Source organism: Manis pentadactyla, chromosome 11, assembly GCF_030020395.1.
Source record: "Manis pentadactyla isolate mManPen7 chromosome 11, mManPen7.hap1, whole genome shotgun sequence".
NCBI lineage: Eukaryota > Metazoa > Chordata > Mammalia > Pholidota > Manidae > Manis > Manis pentadactyla.
In genome coordinates, this window is record NC_080029.1 from 80,383,885 (window position 1) to 80,403,854 (window position 19,970).

At 39.5% G+C, this 19,970-nt stretch overlaps 1 pseudogene; it reads left to right on the plus strand.

Moving 5' to 3' along the window:
• The first annotated feature begins 9,130 nt into the window (after positions 1–9,130).
• The window catches only part of LOC130679665 (olfactory receptor 11G2-like), a 33,486-nt pseudogene continuing 22,646 nt past the window's right edge, over positions 9,131–19,970 (plus strand).

Consider the following 19,970-nt stretch of genomic DNA (forward strand, 5'->3'; position numbering starts at 1 on the left):
TCTCAAACTTGATTGCTGCATTCTTAGGGTAAATTCCTAGGAGTGGAATTCCTGGGTCAAATGGTAAGTCTGTTTTGAGCATTTTGATGTACCTCCATACTGCTTTCCACAATGGTTGAACTAACTTACCTTCCCACCAGCAGTGTAGGAGGGTTCCCCTTTCTCCACAGCCTCGCCAACATTTGTTGTTGTTTGTCTTTTGGATGGCAGCCATCCTTACTGGTGTGAGGTGATACCTCATTGTAGTTTTAATTTGCATTTCTCTGATAATTAGCGATGTGGAGCATCTTTTCATGTGTCTGTTGGCCATCTGTATTTCTTTTTTGGAGAACTGTCTGTTCAGTTCCTCTGCCCATTTTTTAATTGGGTTATTTGTTTTTTGTTTGTTGAGGCGTGTGAGCTCCTTATATATTCTGGACGTCAAGCCTTTATCGGATGTGTCATTTTCAAATATATTCTCCCTTACTGTAGGGATCCTTCTTGTTCTATTGATGGTGTCTTTTGCTGTACAGAAGCTTTTCAGCTTAATATAGTCCCACTTACTCATTTTTGCTGCAGTTTTCCTTGCCCGGGGAGATATGTTCAAGAAGAGGTCACTCATGTTTATGTCTAAGAGGTTTTCGCCTATGTTTTCTTCCAAGAGTTTAATGGTTTCATGGCTTACATTCAGGTCTTTGATCCATTTTGAGTTTACTTTTGTATATGGGGTTAGACAATGGTCCAGTTTCATTCTCCTACATGTAGCTGTCCAGTTTTGCCAGCACCACCTGTTGAAGAGACTGTCATTTTGCCATTATATATCCATGGCTCCTTTATCAAATATTAATTGACCATAAATGTCTGGGTTAATGTCTGGATTCTCTAGTCTGTTCCATTGGTCTGTGGCACTGCTCTTGTGCCAGTACCAAATTGTCTTGATTACTATGGCTTTATAGTAGAGCTTGAAGTTGGGGAGTGAGATCCCCCCTACTTTATTCTTCTTTCTCAGGATTGCTTTGGCTATTCGGGGTCTTTTGTGTTTCCATATGAATTTTTGAATTATTTGTTCCAGTTCATTGAAGAAAGTTGCTGGTAGTTTCATAGGGATTGCATCAAATCTGTATATTGCTTTGGGCAGGATGGCCATTTTAACGATATTAATTCTTCCTAGCCACGGGCATGGGATGAGTTTCCATCTGTTAGTGTCCCCTTTAATTTCTCTTAAGAGTGACTTGTAGTTTTCAGAGTATAAGTCTTTCACTTCTTTGGTTAGGTTTATTCCTAGGTATTTTATTTTTTTTGATGCAATTGTGAATGGAGTTGTTTTCCTGATTTCTCTCTCTGTTGGTTCATTGTTAGTATATAGGAAAGCCACAGATTTCTGTGTGTTGATTTTGTATCCTGCAACTTTGCTGTATTCCGATATCAGTTCTAGTAGTTTTGGGGTGGAGTCTTTAGGGTTTTTTATGTACAGTATCATGTCATCTGCAAATAGTGACAGTTTAACTTCTTCTTTACCAATCTGGATTCCTTGTATTTCTTTATTTTGTCTGATTGCCGTGGCTAGGACCTCCAGTACTATGTTAAATAACAGTGGAGAGATTGGGCATCCCTGTCTAGTTCCCGATCTCAGAGGAAATGCTTTCAGCTTCTCGCTGTTCAATATAATGTTGGCTGTGCGTTTATCATAGTTGGCCTTTATTATGTTGAGGTACTTGCCCTCTATTCCCATTTTGCTGAGAGTTTTTAACATGAATGGATGTTGAACTTTGTCAAATGCTTTTTCAGCATCTATGGAGATGATCATGTGGTTTTTGTCTTTCTTTTTGTTGATGTGGTGGATGATGTTGATGGACTTTCGAATGTTGTACCATCCTTGCATCCCTGGAATGAATCCCACTTGGTCATGGTGTATGATCCTTTTGATGTATTTTTGAATTCGGTTTGCTAATATTTTGTTGAGTATTTTTGCATCTACGTTCATCAGGGATATTGGTCTGTAGTTTTCTTTTTTGGTGGTGTCTTTGCCTGGTTTTGGTATTAGGGTGATGTTAGCTTCATAGAATGAGTTTGGGAGTATCCCCTCCTCCTCTATTTTTTGGAAAACTCTAAGGAGAATGGATATTATGTCTTCCCTGTATGTCTGATAAAATTCCGAGGTAAATCCATCTGGCCCGGGGGTTTTGTTCTTTGGTAGTTTTTTGATTACCTCTTCATTTTCGTTGCTGGTAATTGGTCTGTTTAGATTTTCTGTTTCTTCCTGGGTCAATCTTGGAAGGTTATATTTTTCTAGGAAGTTGTCCATTTCTCCTAGGTTTCCCAGCTTGTTAGCATATAGGTTTTCATAGTATTCTCCAATAATTCTTTGCATTTCCGTGGGGTCCGTCGTGATTTTTCCTTTCTCGTTTCTGATACTGTTGATTTGTGTTGACTCTCTTTTCTTCTTAATAAGTCTGGCTAGAGGCTTATCTATTTTGTTTATTTTCTCGAAGAACCAGCTCTTGGTTTCATTGATTTTTGCTATTGTTTTATTCTTCTCAATTTTATTTATTTCTTCTCTGATCTTTATTATGTCCCTCCTTCTGCTGACCTTAGGCCTCATCTGTTCTTCTTTTTCCAATTTCGATAATTGTGACATTAGACCATTCATTTGGGATTGCTCTTCCTTTTTTAAATATGCTTGGATTGCTATATACTTTCCTCTTAAGACTGCTTTTGCTGTGTCCCACAGAAGTTGGGGCTTAGTGTTGTTGTTGTCATTTGTTTCCATATATTGCTGGATCTCCATTTTGATTTGGTCATTGATCCATTGATTATTTAGGAGCGTGTTGTTAAGCCTCCATGTGTTTGTGAGCCTCTTTGCTTTCTTTGTACAGTTTATTTCTAGTTTTATGCCTTTGTGGTCTGAAAAGTTGGTTGGTAGGATTTCAATCTTTTGGAATTTTCTGAGGCTCTTTTTGTGGCCTAGTATGTGGTCTATTCTGGAGAATGTTTCATGTGCACTTGAGAAGAATGTATATCCCGCTGCTTTTGGATGTAGAGTTCTATAGATGTCTATTAGGTCCATCTGCTCTACTGTGTTGTTCAGTGCTTCCGTGTCCTTACTTATTTTTCTGCCCAGTGGATCTATCCTTTGGGGTGAGTGGTGTGTTGAAGTCTCCTAGAATGAATGCATTGCAGTCTATATCCCCCTTTAGTTCTGTTAGTATTTGTTTCACATATGCTGGTGCTCCTGTGTTGGGTGCATATATATTTAGAATGGTTATATCCTCTTGTTTGACTGAGCCCTTTATCATTATGTAGTGACCTTCTTTATCTCTTGTTACTTTCTTTGTTTTGAAGTCTATTTTGTCTGATATTAGTACTGCAACCCCTGCTTTCTTCTTACTGTTGTTTGCTTGAAATATGTTTTTCCATCCCTTGACTTTTAGTCTGTACATGTCTTTGGGTTTGAGGTGAGTTTCTTGTAAGCAGCATATAGATGGGTCTTGCTTTTTTATCCATTCTGTTACTCTGTGTCTTTTGATTGGTGCATTCAACCCATTAACATTTAGGGTGACTATTGAAAGATATGTACTTATTGCCATTGCAGGCTTTAAATTCGTGGTTACCAAAGGTTCAAGGTTAGCCTCTTTAGTATCTTACTGCCTAACTTAGCTCGCTTATTGAGCTGTTATATACACTGTCTGGAGATTCTTTTCTTCTCTCCCTTCTTCTTCCTCCTCCTCGATTCTTCATATGTTGGGTGTTTTGTGCTGTGCTCTTTCTAGGAGTGCTCCCATCTAGAGCAGTCCCTGTAAGATGTTCTGTAGAGGTGGTTTGTGGAAAGCAAATTCCCTCAGCTTTTGTTTGTCTGGGAATTGTTTAATCCCACCGTCATATTTGAATGATAGTCGTGCTGGATACAGTATCCTTGGTTCAAGGCCCTTCTGTTTCATTGTATTAAATATATCATGCCATTCTCTTCTGGCCTGTAGGGTTTCTGTTGAGAAATCTGACGTTAGCCTGATGGGTTTCCCTTTATAGGTGACCTTTTTCTCTCTAGCTGCCTTTAACACTCTTTCCTTGTCCTTGATCTTTGCCATTTTAATTATTATGTGTCTTGGTGTTGCCCTTCTTGGATCCTTTCTGTTGGGGGTTCTGTGTATTTCCGTGGTCTGTTTGATTACTTCCTCCCCCAGTGTGGGGAAGTTTCCAGCAATTATTTCTTCTAAGATACTTTCCATCTCTTTGCCTCTCTCTTCTTCTTCTGGGACCCCTATAATACGGATATTGCTCCTTTTAGATTGGTCACACAGTTCTCTTAATATTGTTTCATTCCTGGAGATCCTTTTGTCTCTCTCTATGTCAGCTTCTATGCGTTCCTGTTCTCTGATTTCAATTCCATCAATGGCCTCTTGCATTCTATCCATTCTGCTTATAAACCCTTCCAGAGTTTGTTTCATTTCTGCGATCTCCTTTCTGGCATCTGTGATCTCTTTCCGGACTTCATCCCATTTTTCTTGCGTGTTTCTCTGCATCTCTGTCAGCATGTTTATGATTCTTATTTTGAATTCTTTTTCAGGAAGACTGGTTAGGTCTGTCTCCTTCTCTGGTGTTGTCTCTGTGATCTTTGTCTGCCTGTAGCTTTGCCTTTTCATGGTGATAGGAATAGTCTGCAGAACTGGGACGAGTGACGGCTGGAAGGACTTCCTTTCTTGTTGGTTTGTGGCCCTCCTCTCCTGGGAGAACAGCGGCCTCTAGTGGCTTGTGCTGCGCAGCTGCGCGCAGACAGGGTTTCTGCTTCCTGCCCGGCTGCTATGGAGTTAATCTCCGCTGTTGCTGTGGGCGTGGCCTGGCTCGGGCAGCTACTCCAAAATGGTGGAGTCGCGTTGGAGCAGGAGCTGCTGGGAGGCTATTTATCTCCGTAAGGGGCCTCCCTGCTCCCTGCAGCCCAGGGGTTAGGGTGCCCAGAGATCCCGGATTCCCTACCTCTGGATTAAGTGGCCCGCCCTGCCCCTTTAAGGCTTCCAAAAAGCACCCGCCAAAACAAAACAACGACCACAAAAAAAACATGAAAAAAATTTTTTTTAATTAAAAAAAAAAAAAAAAAAATTTTAATTAAAAAAAAAAAAGGTGGTCGTTCGTTTTTCTTTATTCTCCGGTGCCAGCCTCAGGCCTCTGCTCACCGGTCTTTCTGCCCTGTTTCCCTAATATTGGGGTCCCTGTCCCTTTAAGACTTCCAAAAAGCGCTCGCCAAAACAAAGCAGCAAAAAAGCAAAAAAAAAAAAAAAAAATGGTCGCGCGCTTTTCTTATGTCCTCTGTCGCCCAGCCTCCAGTGCCTGCTCACTGTTCTTGCTGCCCTGTTTTCCCAGTATCGAGCGCCCTGCACTCTGGCCCGGATGGCTGGGGCTGGGTGTTCGGCAGCCCTGGGCTCCGTCTCCCTCCCGCTCTGCCTGCTCTTCTCCCGCCGGGAGCTGGGGGGAGGGGCGCTTGGCTCCCGCGGGGCTGGGGCTTGTATCTTACCCCCTTCGCGAGGCGCTGGGTTCTCTCAGGTGTGAATGTGGTCTGGGTATTGTCCTGTGTCCTCTGGTCTTTATTCTAGGAAGGGTTGTCTTTGTTATATTTTCATAGATATATGTTGTTTTGGGAGGAGATTTCCGCTGCTCTACTCACGCCGCCATCTTCCGCCTGCTCCAGAAGAGTATTTTTGCCCATAGAATTTTAGCCATGTGACAAGCTGAGTAAATGCATGTGTGTGTGTGTACATATATGTGTGTATACATGTGTGTAGTATAAGGCTACAAGGGAGCTCCTCAGTCCTCTCATACCACACCAAATGCAATTCCCTAATAAGACACATTTTGCCCATCAGACACACCAGGGCTCTTATTTTCTTCTTTACAGGCTGTCTTCCCTGGTAGGGATACCAGTAGAATTTTAAATTATAGGGTCATTTTCCTGATGGCTACAACATAGTTTGTACTAAGGTTACCTAGTTTTGAATCTGCAAAATATCCTGGGTAATCCCTTCCCACACTGCCCTCCACCTATGCCCCACTCCCCTGTGGAATTTGAGGATCAGACTGTACTCAACTGATCATAATAGAGGAGCACCAAGAAATACTATTTCAAGACAGGCAGCCTTATGGAAATCAAGTTCTTGTTGCAACCTTTTTCTTTCTTTATTCTTTGATTTTGTGGTTACTCAGACCTGGAGGAAGCCTGCCTATTCTTTTGAATAAAGGGAATAAAAGGAAGTTTATCTAAATTTTAGACCTTATCCTAAGCCAAAGTTTAACCCACAGGTTTGGAATATAGGTCTGCCATCTCTGTTTCACATATCTTTGTCCTCCTTTCCCAATTTAGAAGCTCAGGGCTTAAATGTTCTGTTTGCCTTTTCATAACATCAGCAGTTCTCTGAGAGAAAAAATCCAATAAACTCATGCATAAACTTACCCACCAACATCTATGAAGATTTCAGCAGTTCTCATTTTCCATGTTATGTACTCAGGGCACAAGACTAGATGGCACACATACTCAATTTACTGGAGCAGAATTTACTGGGGGAACTTGTTGGCCCAGGATCAGTCACAGGCATACAGGTCCCTCTTGCTTTTTGTAACTACAATGGCAACCAGAACTCAGGGATGTTTCATTCCGAGAGGGCACCCCAGCCTTTGAGCTGTGATTTTTTTTAAAACTGTATGATTAGGGAGTGCTTACCCCTCCCCTGATGTGATTAGGGTCAGGATATAATATCAAAATGAAGGCAACTTGGCTTTAGTCCTATTTCTAAGCTAAGAGTTTGTGGCAGGGGGAAAGCAGGCACCAGCTCTTCTGGTGTGATTGGGGGCTCTGGTTCAAACTTTGCAGTGGCAAGCTAATAGGATTCTTTATGTCAGCCATGTGATGGAGAAAGTAATTGCCTTAAGCACTGGGCAATAGATGCTTCATTTTGCTGGAGCTTCATAGGAGACAAATTCCTCTGTGAGAGGGCAGCTTGAAAGGGATTAGTTTTGAACAAGTTAGCCCTTATGTCTAACAGGTGTTATTTTGAGGGGCTTTCTTAATCACACTATAGGAAAGCCATAGCAAGGATTATTATCTCCATTTCACATATGAAAATATGAAGATTAAAAGAGGTTAAGTGGCTGAGGTCCCGAGTCAGTACGTGCAGGGTCAGGACAAAAGTCCATGTTTTTTGCTTCTGTTTTAGTTTTTTTGTTTGTTTTTTACCATTGTAAAGGAACTTTGAGGTAAATGTCTCTAAAATGTTACCCCAGGGAAAAAGTGCATCAGATTAATAAAATGAGTAAGTGTTGGTGTGATAGACATTACCACAACCATCTGAGGAGAAAGAGGTAGGGTCTCCCAAGCACCCCTCAAATCATACCACTTAAGTAGGATTTTGGTTTTTCCTTTTTACATGACCATCTTCTTTTTGTAGTAAGTAGTTAAAAAGGCATACAAAGACCATGCAATATAGTTCAACTTCGAGAGCTGAACCTAATTTATTCTCAAATATGGTCACAAAATGGCATCAACTGGCCATAGAAAATGGGATCTGCTGCACGTATTAATTTATGAAGGTAGTTTAAAAAGAGGTGATCCCTCTCAGATGACCTGAAATGAGATGAGCAGAGTCTGCAGTTACTTGTATTTTACTCTTAACTGACTTTTGTGACATGCAGTATTCAGCTCCTGTATAGTTACCCTAAACCTGAGGCTGCTCACCCCTCATCCAAACTCAAGATAAATGATTAACTTAAAGAAGTAAAATGAAAAGAAATTTTAAAAAAGGATACTAAGAATCAATGATAGACACTAAGAAGACATGTAAGGGGGATACAGACAATGGTTTCTTGGCATTTTTTGGGAATTATAATTCTATTTGGTGGAGCCTTTCATCTGTTTTCCAGATGTTTTGGTAGCACAGAGGACAATTGATTCGATGTCCTATGTCCTAGGGACTCACTTGAAGGAATAATTGAATTCTGTTCCTTGTTTACTTGTTTCCTTTTGTATTCTGGAGACAACAAAGAAACAGCCAAGTCTGGCTTTCTATTTCTGGGAATAATGTATTTCTCATATTTACTGACCACAGATATTGTGGTTTAGAATGGGTTCTACAAAAGTCACACTCTGTTACTGACCTGAGCTCACTGAATCATGGATCTGGAGGAGACTCCAGGGTTCTCTAGCCTCCCCTTCCACAGCAGTGAGAACCCCTGTCTTTTAACCTCTTGCTAGTTGGTTCTCTAGCTTCTCCTGTATTAATCCATCAAGTCAATGCACAAAGAGCTCATTGAAAGGCTGAATAGCTTTCATTTTTAGAAGTTATAATAAACTTCCCTGTTCTCCCTTACACTCCTGAGTCACTTTACAGCCTTGATTTATCATCTTGGTCTTACTTCTACCTCAGGGAAGGGAGGTTAACACTTGCTATGTGCCCATTATATGCACACACCCTGTTAAGATTTTGAAAATGCATTAGCCTTCTTACTCTTCCAACAATCACAGATGGAATCATTGAGCCACAGGAAGACAGTAAGTGGCAGTGCTGGGAAGATCTGAGTTCTTTCAATCATACTATATTGATTCAGACTAAGTTTACATAGCAGCATTTAAAAATATTGAGGAAGGTGCTCATGTCTTTGAATCTTCTCTATGTATACTAAGGATCCTTGGCTTCGTCAATGGAATATGACATAAGTTCCAGGGTGCTCATCATCCTGGTTGCCTGCCTCTGATTGTTCATAACTTTTTGAAGATGTGATCTTGCTAAAAGTGAACACACCACTCATACTGTGTGACTGACACAGAGCACAGCAGTGCTATAATCTATTTTGCTCTAGAAACTCATGCACATTTATATTGACATTAGCTTTTTTTGGGGCAGGAACTTTATGCTGTTTGACTTTTATTGATTGAGCTTTCATTTTACCAAAGCCTTTAGAGTTTGTTCACAAGAACTTACTTAAAACCATGTTGGCCATGTGTGATGTTTGTGATACTGAGTTTTTGAAGTGAGGGAAGTTAATTACTGAATTAACTTTCAAGTATTAGCTGCCCTATCTATTTTTATTGCCTATAAGTTTGATAAAATTTCCTGTGAGTTTCACTCATGTCTTTGATTAAAATATTTGTAGAACATGGGAGGGGCGGAAGATGGCGGCGTGAGTAGAGCAGTGGAAATCTCCGCCCAAAACAACATATATCTATGAAAATATAACAAAGACAACCCTTCCTAGAATAAAGACCAGAGGACACAGGACAATATCCAGACCACATCCGCACCTGAGAGAACCCAGCGCCTCGTGAAGGGGGTAAGATACAAGCCCCGGCCCCGCGGGAGCCGAGCGCCCCTCCGCCCAGCTCCCGGCGGGAGAAGAGCAGGCAGAGCGGGAGGGAGACGGAGCCCAGGACTGCCGAACACCCAGCCCCAGCCATCCGGGCCAGAGTGCAGGGCGCTCGATACTAGGAAAACAGGGCAGCAAGAACAGTGAGCAGGCACTGGAGGCTGGGCGACAGAGGGCATAAGAAAAGCGCGCGACCATTTTTTTTTTTTTGCTTTTTTGCTGTTTTGTTTTGGCGAGCGCTTTTTGGAAGTCTTAAAGGGATAGGGACCCCAATACTAGGGAAACAGGGCAGCAAGAACAGTGAGCAGGCACTGGAGGCTGGGCGACAGAGGGCATAAGAAAAGCGCGCGACCATTTTTTTTTTTGCTTTTTTGCTGTTTTGTTTTGGCGAGCGCTTTTTGGAAGTCTTAAAGGGATAGGGACCCCAATACTAGGGAAACAGGGCAGAAAGACCGGTGAGCAGAGGCCTGAGGCTGGCACCGGAGAATAAAGAAAAACGAACGACCACCCCTTTTTTTTTTTTTTTATTAAAAATTTTTTTTTTTTTAAATTAAAATTTTTTTTTAAATTATTATTATTATTATTTTTTGTGGTCGTTGTTTTGTTTTGGCGGGTGCTTTTTGGAAGTCTTAAAGGGGCAGGGCGGGCCACTTAATCCAGAGGTAGGGAATCCGGGATCTCTGGGCACCCTAACCCCTGGGCTGCAGGGAGCAGGCAGGCCCCTTACGGAGATAAATAGCCTCCCAGCAGCTCCTGCTCCAACGCGACTCCACCATTTTGGAGTAGCTGCCCGAGCCAGGCCACGCCCACAGCAACAGCGGAGATTAACTCCATAGCAGCCGGGCAGGAAGCAGAAACCCTGTCTGCACGCAGCTGCGCAGCACAAGCCACTAGAGGTCGCTGTTCTCCCAGGAGAGGAGGGCCACAAACCAACAAGAAAGGAAGTCCTTCCAGCCGTCACTCGTCCCAGTTCTGCAGACTATTCCTATCACCATGAAAAGGCAAAGCTACAGGCAGACAAAGATCACAGAGACAACACCAGAGAAGGAGACAGACCTAACCAGTCTTCCTGACAAAGAATTCAAAATAAGAATCATAAACATGCTGACAGAGATGCAGAGAAATACGCAAGAGAAATGGGATGAAGTCCGGAAGGAGATCACAGATGCCAGAAAGGAGATCGCAGAAATGAAACAAACTCTGGAAGGGTTTATAAGCAGAATGGATAGAATGCAAGAGGCCATTGATGGAATTGAAATCAGAGAACAGGAACGCATAGAAGCTGACATAGAGAGAGACAAAAGGATCTCCAGGAATGAAACAATGTTAAGAGAACTGTGTGACCAATCCAAAAGGAACAATATCCGTATTATAGGGGTCCCAGAAGAAGAAGAGAGAGGAAAAGAGATGGAAAGTATCTTAGAAGAAATAATTGCTGAAAACTTCCCCACACTGGGGGAGGAAGTAATCGAACAGACCACGGAAATACACAGAACCCCCAACAGAAAGGATCCAAGAAGGACAACACCAAGACACATAATAATTAAAATGGCAAAGATCAAGGACAAGGAAAGAGTGTTAAAGGCAGCTAGAGAGAAAAAGGTCACCTATAAAGGGAAACCCATCAGGCTAACGTCAGATTTCTCAACAGAAACCCTACAGGCCAGAAGAGAATGGCATGATATATTTAATACAATGAAACAGAAGGGCCTTGAACCAAGGATACTGTATCCAGCACGACTATCATTCAAATATGACGGTGGGATTAAACAATTCCCAGACAAACAAAAGCTGAGGGAATTTGCTTTCCACAAACCACCACTACAGAACATCTTACAGGGACTGCTCTAGATGGGAGCACTCCTAGAAAGAGCACAGCACAAAACACCCAACATATGAAGAATCGAGGAGGAGGAAGAAGAAGGGAGAGAAGAAAAGAATCTCCAGACAGTGTATATAACAGCTCAATAAGCGAGCTAAGTTAGGCAGTAAGATACTAAAGAGGCTAACCTTGAACCTTTGGTAACCACGAATTTAAAGCCTGCAATGGCAATAAGTACATATCTTTCAATAGTCACCCTAAATGTTAATGGGTTGAATGCACCAATCAAAAGACACAGAGTAACAGAATGGATAAAAAAGCAAGACCCATCTATATGCTGCTTACAAGAAACTCACCTCAAACCCAAAGACATGTACAGACTAAAAGTCAAGGGATGGAAAAACATATTTCAAGCAAACAACAGTGAGAAGAAAGCAGGGGTTGCAGTACTAATATCAGACAAAATAGACTTCAAAACAAAGAAAGTAACAAGAGATAAAGAAGGACACTACATAATGATAAAGGGCTCAGTCAAACAAGAGGATATAACCATTCTAAATATATATGCACCCAACACAGGAGCACCAGCATATGTGAAACAAATACTAACAGAACTAAAGGGGGATATAGACTGCAATGCATTCATTCTAGGAGACTTCAACACACCACTCACCCCAAAGGATAGATCCACTGGGCAGAAAATAAGTAAGGACACGGAAGCACTGAACAACACAGTAGAGCAGATGGACCTAATAGACATCTATAGAACTCTACATCCAAAAGCAGCGGGATATACATTCTTCTCAAGTGCACATGAAACATTCTCCAGAATAGACCACATACTAGGCCACAAAAAGAGCCTCAGAAAATTCCAAAAGATTGAAATCCTACCAACCAACTTTTCAGACCACAAAGGCATAAAACTAGAAATAAACTGTACAAAGAAAGCAAAGAGGCTCACAAACACATGGAGGCTTAACAACACGCTCCTAAATAATCAATGGATCAATGACCAAATCAAAATGGAGATCCAGCAATATATGGAAACAAATGACAACAACAACACTAAGCCCCAACTTCTGTGGGACGCAGCAAAAGCAGTCTTAAGAGGAAAGTATATAGCAATCCAAGCATATTTAAAAAAGGAAGAGCAATCCCAAATGAATGGTCTAATGTCACAATTATCGAAATTGGAAAAAGAAGAACAGATGAGGCCTAAGGTCAGCAGAAAGAGGGACATAATAAAGATCAGAGAAGAAATAAATAAAATTGAGAAGAATAAAACAATAGCAAAAATCAATGAAACCAAGAGCTGGTTCTTTGAGAAAATAAACAAAATAGATAAGCCTCTAGCCAGACTTATTAAGAAGAAAAGAGAGTCAACACAAATCAACAGTATCAGAAACGAGAAAGGAAAAATCACGACGGACCCCACAGAAATGCAAAGAATTTTTGGAGACTACTATGAAAACCTATATGCTAACAAGCTGGGAAACCTAGGAGAAATGGACAACTTCCTAGAAAAATATAACCATCCAAGATTGACCCAGGAAGAAACAGAAAATCTAAACAAACCAATTACCAGCAACGAAATTGAAGCGATAATAACAAAACTACCAAAGAACAAAACTCCCGGGCCAGATGGATTTACCTCGGAATTTTATCAGACATACAGGGAAGACATAATACCCATTCTCCTTAGAGTTTTCCAAAAAATAGAGGAGGAGGGGATACTCCCAAACTCATTCTATGAAGCTAACATCACCCTAATACGAAAACCAGGCAAAGACACCACCAAAAAAGAAAACTACAGACCAATATCCCTGATGAACGTAGATGCAAAAATACTCAACAAAATATTAGCAAACCGAATTCAAAAATACATCAAAAGGATCATACACCATGACCAAGTGGGATTCATCCCAGGGATGCAAGGATGGTACAACATTCGAAAGTCCATCAACATCATCCACCACATCAACAAAAAGAAAGACAAAAACCACATGATCATCTCCATAGATGCTGAAAAAGCATTTGACAAAGTTCAACATCCATTCATGTTAAAAACTCTCAGCAAAATGGGAATAGAGGGCAAGTACCTCAACATAATAAAGGCCATCTATGATAAACCCACAGCCAACATTATATTGAACAGCGAGAATCTGAAAGCATTTCCTCTGAGATCTGGAACTAGACAGGGATGCCCACTCTCTCCACTGTTATTTAACATAGTACTGGAGGTCCTAGCCACGGCAATCAGACAAAATAAAGAAATACAAGGAATCCAGATTGGTAAAGAAGAAGTTAAACTGTCACTATTTGCAGATGACATGATACTGTACATAAAAAACCCTAAAGACTCCACCCCAAAACTACTAGAACTGATATCGGAATACAGCAAAGTTGCAGGATACAAAATCAACACACAGAAATCTGTGGCTTTCCTGTATACTAACAATGAACCAACAGAAAGAGAAATCAGGAAAACAACTCCATTCACAATTGCATCAAAAAAAAATAAAATACCTAGGAATAAACCTAACCAAAGAAGTGAAAGACTTATACTCTGAAAACTACAAGTCACTCTTAAGAGAAATTAAAGGGGACACTAACAGATGGAAACTCATTACATGCTCGTGGCTAGGAAGAATTAATATCGTCAAAATGGCCATCCTGCCCAAAGCAATATACAGATTTGATGCAATCCCTATGAAACTACCAGCAACATTCTTCAATGAACTGGAACAAATAATTCAAAAATTCATATGGAAACACAAAAGACCCCGAATAGCCAAAGCAATCCTGAGAAAGAAGAATAAAGTAGGGGGTTCTCACTCCCCAACTTCAAGCTCTACTATAAAGCCATAGTAATCAAGAAAATTTGGTACTGGCACAAGAGCAGAGCCACAGAACAATGGAACAGACTAGGGAATCCAGACATTAACCCAGACATATATGGTCAATTAATATTTGATAAAGGAGCCATGGACATACAATGGCGAAATGACAGTCTCTTCAACAGGTGGTGCTGGCAAAACTGGACAGCTACATGTAGGAGAATGAAACTGGACCATTGTCTAACCCCATATACAAAAGTAAACTCAAAATGGATCAAAGACCTGAATGTAAGCCATGAAACCATTAAACTCTTGGAAGAAAACATAGGCAAAAACCTCTTAGACATAAACATGAGTGACCTCTTCTTGAACATATCTCCCCGGGCAAGGAAAACTGCAGCAAAAATGAGTAAGTGGGACTATATTAAGCTGAAAAGCTTCTGTACAGCAAAAGACACCATCAATAGAACAAGAAGGATCCCTACAGTAAGGGAGAATATATTTGAAAATGACACATCCGATAAAGGCTTGACGTCCAGAATATATAAGGAGCTCACACGCCTCAACAAACAAAAAACAAATAACCCAATTAAAAAATGGGCAGAGGAACTGAACAGACAGTTCTCCAAAAAAGAAATACAGATGGCCAACAGACACATGAAAAGATGCTCCACATCGCTAATTATCAGAGAAATGCAAATTAAAACTACAATGAGGTATCACCTCACACCAGTAAGGATGGCTGCCATCCAAAAGACAAACAACAACAAATGTTGGCGAGGCTGTGGAGAAAGGGGAACCCTCCTACACTGCTGGTGGGAATGTAAGTTAGTTCAACCATTGTGGAAAGCAGTATGGAGGTACATCAAAATGCTCAAAACAGACTTACCATTTGACCCAGGAATTGCACTCCTAGGAATTTACCCTAAGAACGCAGCAATCAAGCTTGAGGAAGACAGATGCACCCCTATGCTTATTGCAGCACTATTTACAATAGCCAAGAATTGGAAGCAACCTAAATGTCCATCAATAGATGAATGGATAAAGAAGATGTGGTACATATACACAATGGAATACTACTCAGCCATAAGAAAAGGGCAAATCCAATCATTTGCAGCAACATGGATGGAGCTGGAGGGTATTATGCTCAGTGAAACAAGCCAAGTGGAGAAAGAGAAATACCAAATGATTTCACTTATCTGTGGAATATAAGAACAAAGGAAAAACTGAAGGAACAAAACAGCAGCAGAATCACAGAACTCAAGAATGGACTAACAGGTACCAAAGGAAAGGGACTGGGGAGGATGGGTGGGTAGGGAGGGATAAGGGGGGGAGAAGTAGGGGGGTATTAAGATTAACATGCAAGGGGGGGTAGGAGAAAAGTGAGGGCTGTACAACACAGAGAAGGCAAGTAGTGATTCTACAACATTTTGCTATGCTGATGGACAATGACTGTAAAGGGGTTTATAGGGGAGACCTGGTATAGGGGAGAGCCTAGTAAGCATAATATTCGTCATGTAAGTGTAGATTAGTGATACCAAAATCAAAGAAAAAAAAAAAAAGGGCAGTTCCTGTGTGGTAACCTCCAACGAGTTCTACACAAGGGTATAAAGGGCATATAAAAGTGTAGGCAAAGGGGCTGTTTGTGTTTATACAGAGGATCAAAGCCTAATTGGGCTACCCCGAAAATGAACTAAGATACGATATGAAAAAGAACTTCCAACATCAGCACTCTCTGGAAGACTCATGCCAGAAGATGATCATCAAAAAACCCCAACAAAGATCCACGCACTGCTACAGCTGTAGATGCACTCATCCCACCTGTTCCTGGACTTGCCATGGGAATGAGGAAGGAGATATCTAAACTGGCCTGTGCATACAGTAAAACAACAAATTTGACTGGATCTATACTGTTGGAACTCAACCAAGAATTTGGAGAAGTGCAAATTGTAGCGCTCCAAAGTCTTACAACTACAGACTATTTACTGTTAAAAGAACATATGGCATGTGAACAGTCCCCAGGAATGGGTTGTTTTAATTTGTCTGATTTCTCTCAGACTGTTCAAGTTCAGTTGGACAATATCCACCATGTCATAGATAAGTTTTCACAAATGCCTAAGGTGCCTAACTGGATTTCTTGGTTTCACTGGAGATGGCTGGTAATTACAGATATGCTTTGGTTATGTAACTATACTCCTATTATGTTAATGTGTGTGTGCAATTTAAGTAGTAGCTTAAAACCTATACATGCTGAAGTACTCTACAAGAAGATATGCCAAAGAAATAATCAATCTTCCCATGTTTTCTTCCGCCTGCTACTTCTACAGCTTTTCTTCTTCCTTCCTAATTACAACCCTTAAATAGAATTCGTGCCTCGTATCAAATTTACCAAGTATCATAATTCTTCCAAGTGGTAAAGATACCTCAAGACAAATGCTGGGCATAGAAGCCACAGGGCATAAATATGCAAAGAAGTAAAAAGCTAACCTTTTCAAACAATAAGGCTTCCCTCTCACTTACCACCTTCACATTTCCCTGTATGGCCCCGGAAGATGACTGGTTAGCCAGAGACGGGTAAGATTCCTCAAGGGAGGAACAACCTAAGACAGGCACAGTCGCAGGGGGGCCATCAGGTGAGAAATTGGGGATCAACAGAGGTGAGGCTTAGAACCTCACCCCCCCGTTCTGAGAGAAATCTTCTGCATACGTGGATGTTTTATTGCCCTTGTCTAGCTTGGATTAACACATAGTCTACAGGCACACACCTGATCATCTACATTTGCTCTCTTAGAACACTAAACTATGTTTTCTACCTTTATCTTGTATCTACCTACCACTTCAGCATTTTATTAAAAATAATAATAATAAAGAGAGAAATGTAGTATCCACAGATAAATCTAGTATAAAAACCAAATGAGTATTCATATTTGAACTGACTGTTTAGAGTTCATAATGCATGAGCAAAACTGAAAGTTTCTGTGATGACTGCCCTTGTACTGTTCACTATGTAACTTATTCATTATGTAAGAATTTGTTCTCCATGTAAGAACTTGTTTGTTATGCCTCAGAAGATTGGAGACTGATGAAAATTAGGCTTGGGGTGGATTAATGATTGTGCATTGAGCATTGACTCCCCTATACAGAATTTTATTGTCGTTAACAGTCATTTGATCAATAAATATGAGAGATGCCCTCACAAAAAAAAAAAAAAAAAAAGGACAGACTTCCAATGGTAAAATAAATAAGTAACCGGGATGTAATGTATAGCATAAGGAATATAGTCAAGATAATGTAACAGCTTGGTAGGGTGATAGCCGGAACCTCGAATTATGTATATAAATGTTCTAGCACTGTGTTGTACACTTGAAACTAATGTAATGTAATACTGTGCGTCAACTACCCTTCAATAAAAAAATAATTATAAAAAAAAAATATTTGTAGAACATGATAAAATACTTTTTCAGATCACTGAAAACTATCTCTAGGTTAACATCTGTTATTATCAACAATTGTAAATATATGGTGAAGCTAAAAATAGATAAATAATGCAAAGGTAGAAAAAATGACATGGTATTTCTGTAAAGATTCTGGCATATATTATTAAACAGATCATTTATGAAAAAATTTTAGAAGCAACTTTTGGACTTTAAATTAGTACCCTTGTTCAATTACAGTTTTTAAAATTTTTTCTTTCATTTTCCAAAAGTCTTTAAAAACACCAGTAGTGGTTTTGAAATCACACCTATAAATTCTTTCTGTACCCTGGAATACAATTTTTCTAGTTCTGACAACTTTAGTTTATTTAAAACAAATAAGTCCTGTTTCACTTTATTTTCACGTCAATTCTCTTTACACACTTGTTTTCCTTTGTAAAGGAAGGCCATCCTTTGGAGCTGTCCATATTCTAATTTAGATTGATGGGTCCCATGCCTTCCTCTTCCCAGAGGGCAGGAGATGCCCCAGTCTCTCTTTCTCTTCTTTTTTTTTTTTCATCTCATAAACTCTGAAAGCAAGGTGTCCCTGTCAACCCAATGCTATCAGCTGGTGTTGGAAAGACCTTTTTGTTTAGGTCTTAGTATAGTGAGAAGTTTACTAAGTTCCTGAGAGAAACTCATTTTTCTTTTATATTCACTTTATTATAACATACTTTCTCTGTATCTGTTTCTGTCAGCCTCCCTATTTCTTTCTCTTTGCATTTATTTTTTCTCTAGAGTTGCTTCTAAAATGACAGCATGGCTTGGGATTTCTTATCTTTGGAAATACAAGGACTGGCTACAATAGTATCCATCTAATATTGCTTCTGTACTTGTATAATTAAGGAAAAATATATCACGACATGTTTTCTGTAAAATATTTTTAAGTAAAAGCATTAACTTAATGCTGTCCATCATGAACTGGTTCATTTTCTATTAAGTATAACTTTGCTACCACTTGTCAAACACCTATGTGCTAGGTACAATCTTTTCAAGCTTATCTTGAAAAGAACTTCATTTGGCTTTATAGCTGATCATTGGTCTAAAACCATAAAAAATACAACAGAAGTGCCTACTGTATTCTTGTATACTTTTCAATGCAAGGGATGTTTTGGAACATATATTTATATTCCAGTATGGTGAAATGTCTTAAAAATTAAAAGTATTCCTTTCAATAAATTAAGGTGTGAATATGAAAAGAAGTGAGTATGAGATTTCTATGTAAATTTTGGGAATTAAATCTGTTACCTCTACATTTCTAGATGAACGTTGTTAGCATAGATGAATAATCATAATACCAGTGTTGGTGAAAGTGCAATGCAATGACCCTCAGAAGAACTCTTAGAGGGAATATAAATTTGTAAATTTTTTTTTTCTGGCAGGCAATTTGGAAATACACGGAGCTTTAAAAACATTAAATAAAAATCAGAGGTGTATAAAAAATAATAAGCAAGTTTATTGTAGTACTGCATAAAAATTTCTGGGGATCATGTTAAAATACAGATTCTGACTCAAAAAGAATAGATGGGGCTTAGGATTCTAATTTTCTAATGAGCGATAAGATAATGCTGAGTATTTGAGTAATTAAAGGTTTATAAACTTCTTTATACTTTATATAGTTCATGTAGCAACGGTTTTTGTGGTTCTTTATATACATTTCTATAGAAAAAGTAAATAGTACAAAGTAGTAGAAAAATTCCTGGAAAGAAATAAAGATTAATAGTGGGAAGTCTTTCAAGTTTGGATGATAAGTCATATAATTTTCTTTATATATTTCTCTCTCAATATTTCCTTGAGTAACATATATACTCTCATAATCTGAAAAAATAGTCACATAAAATACTGTTTTGAAGGTACTTACCCTTCTGGATCTTCTTCCTCCCCTAAGCACTTTTTGTAAACTTCATTATTTCTGGAATGTTCCATGGTGCTAGGAAGCCCATTACTTTTGTGATGTTTGACTTACCATGTAAGGTGTCACCTCCCATTTACTTGCTACTTGGATTTAAAACCAATGAAAGCAGCTTCTGTGCCAGGGTTGAGGAGAAAGGGAAAATTCTCAGCAGGGCTTCCTGAAAGTTGTATTACTTTTACAAGACCATTTCATAAACCTAGGGCAGAGATTAGAAGTTCAGTTTAAAAAGCTGAATGGCAACATTTTGTGAAATGATAACCATCAGCTTCTGGAGGGGATTAGTGTTGTTACTCCTTTCGCATCAGGAGTCATATCTTATCCTCAGTCTACTTTTCTTTCCTAAAAGAAATAAAAAGGGAAATAATTTTAGTTTCTATTTTGGGTTTTACTTTTCCTTAGTAAATTTCTTTTAAGGAGAATCCTGTAATTTATAATAAAATTAAAGAGTAAATAAATGCTGCAGTTTATAACAAAACAATGGCAATAGGAGAAAGGATTAAATGAAGGCACTATAATTACTTATCTTTTCTTTTTTGCCTTTCCAGTGACATAATTTGAAAGTAATGGTTTCTTTTTCTTCTAGAAAGATAGAAAAGAACTTT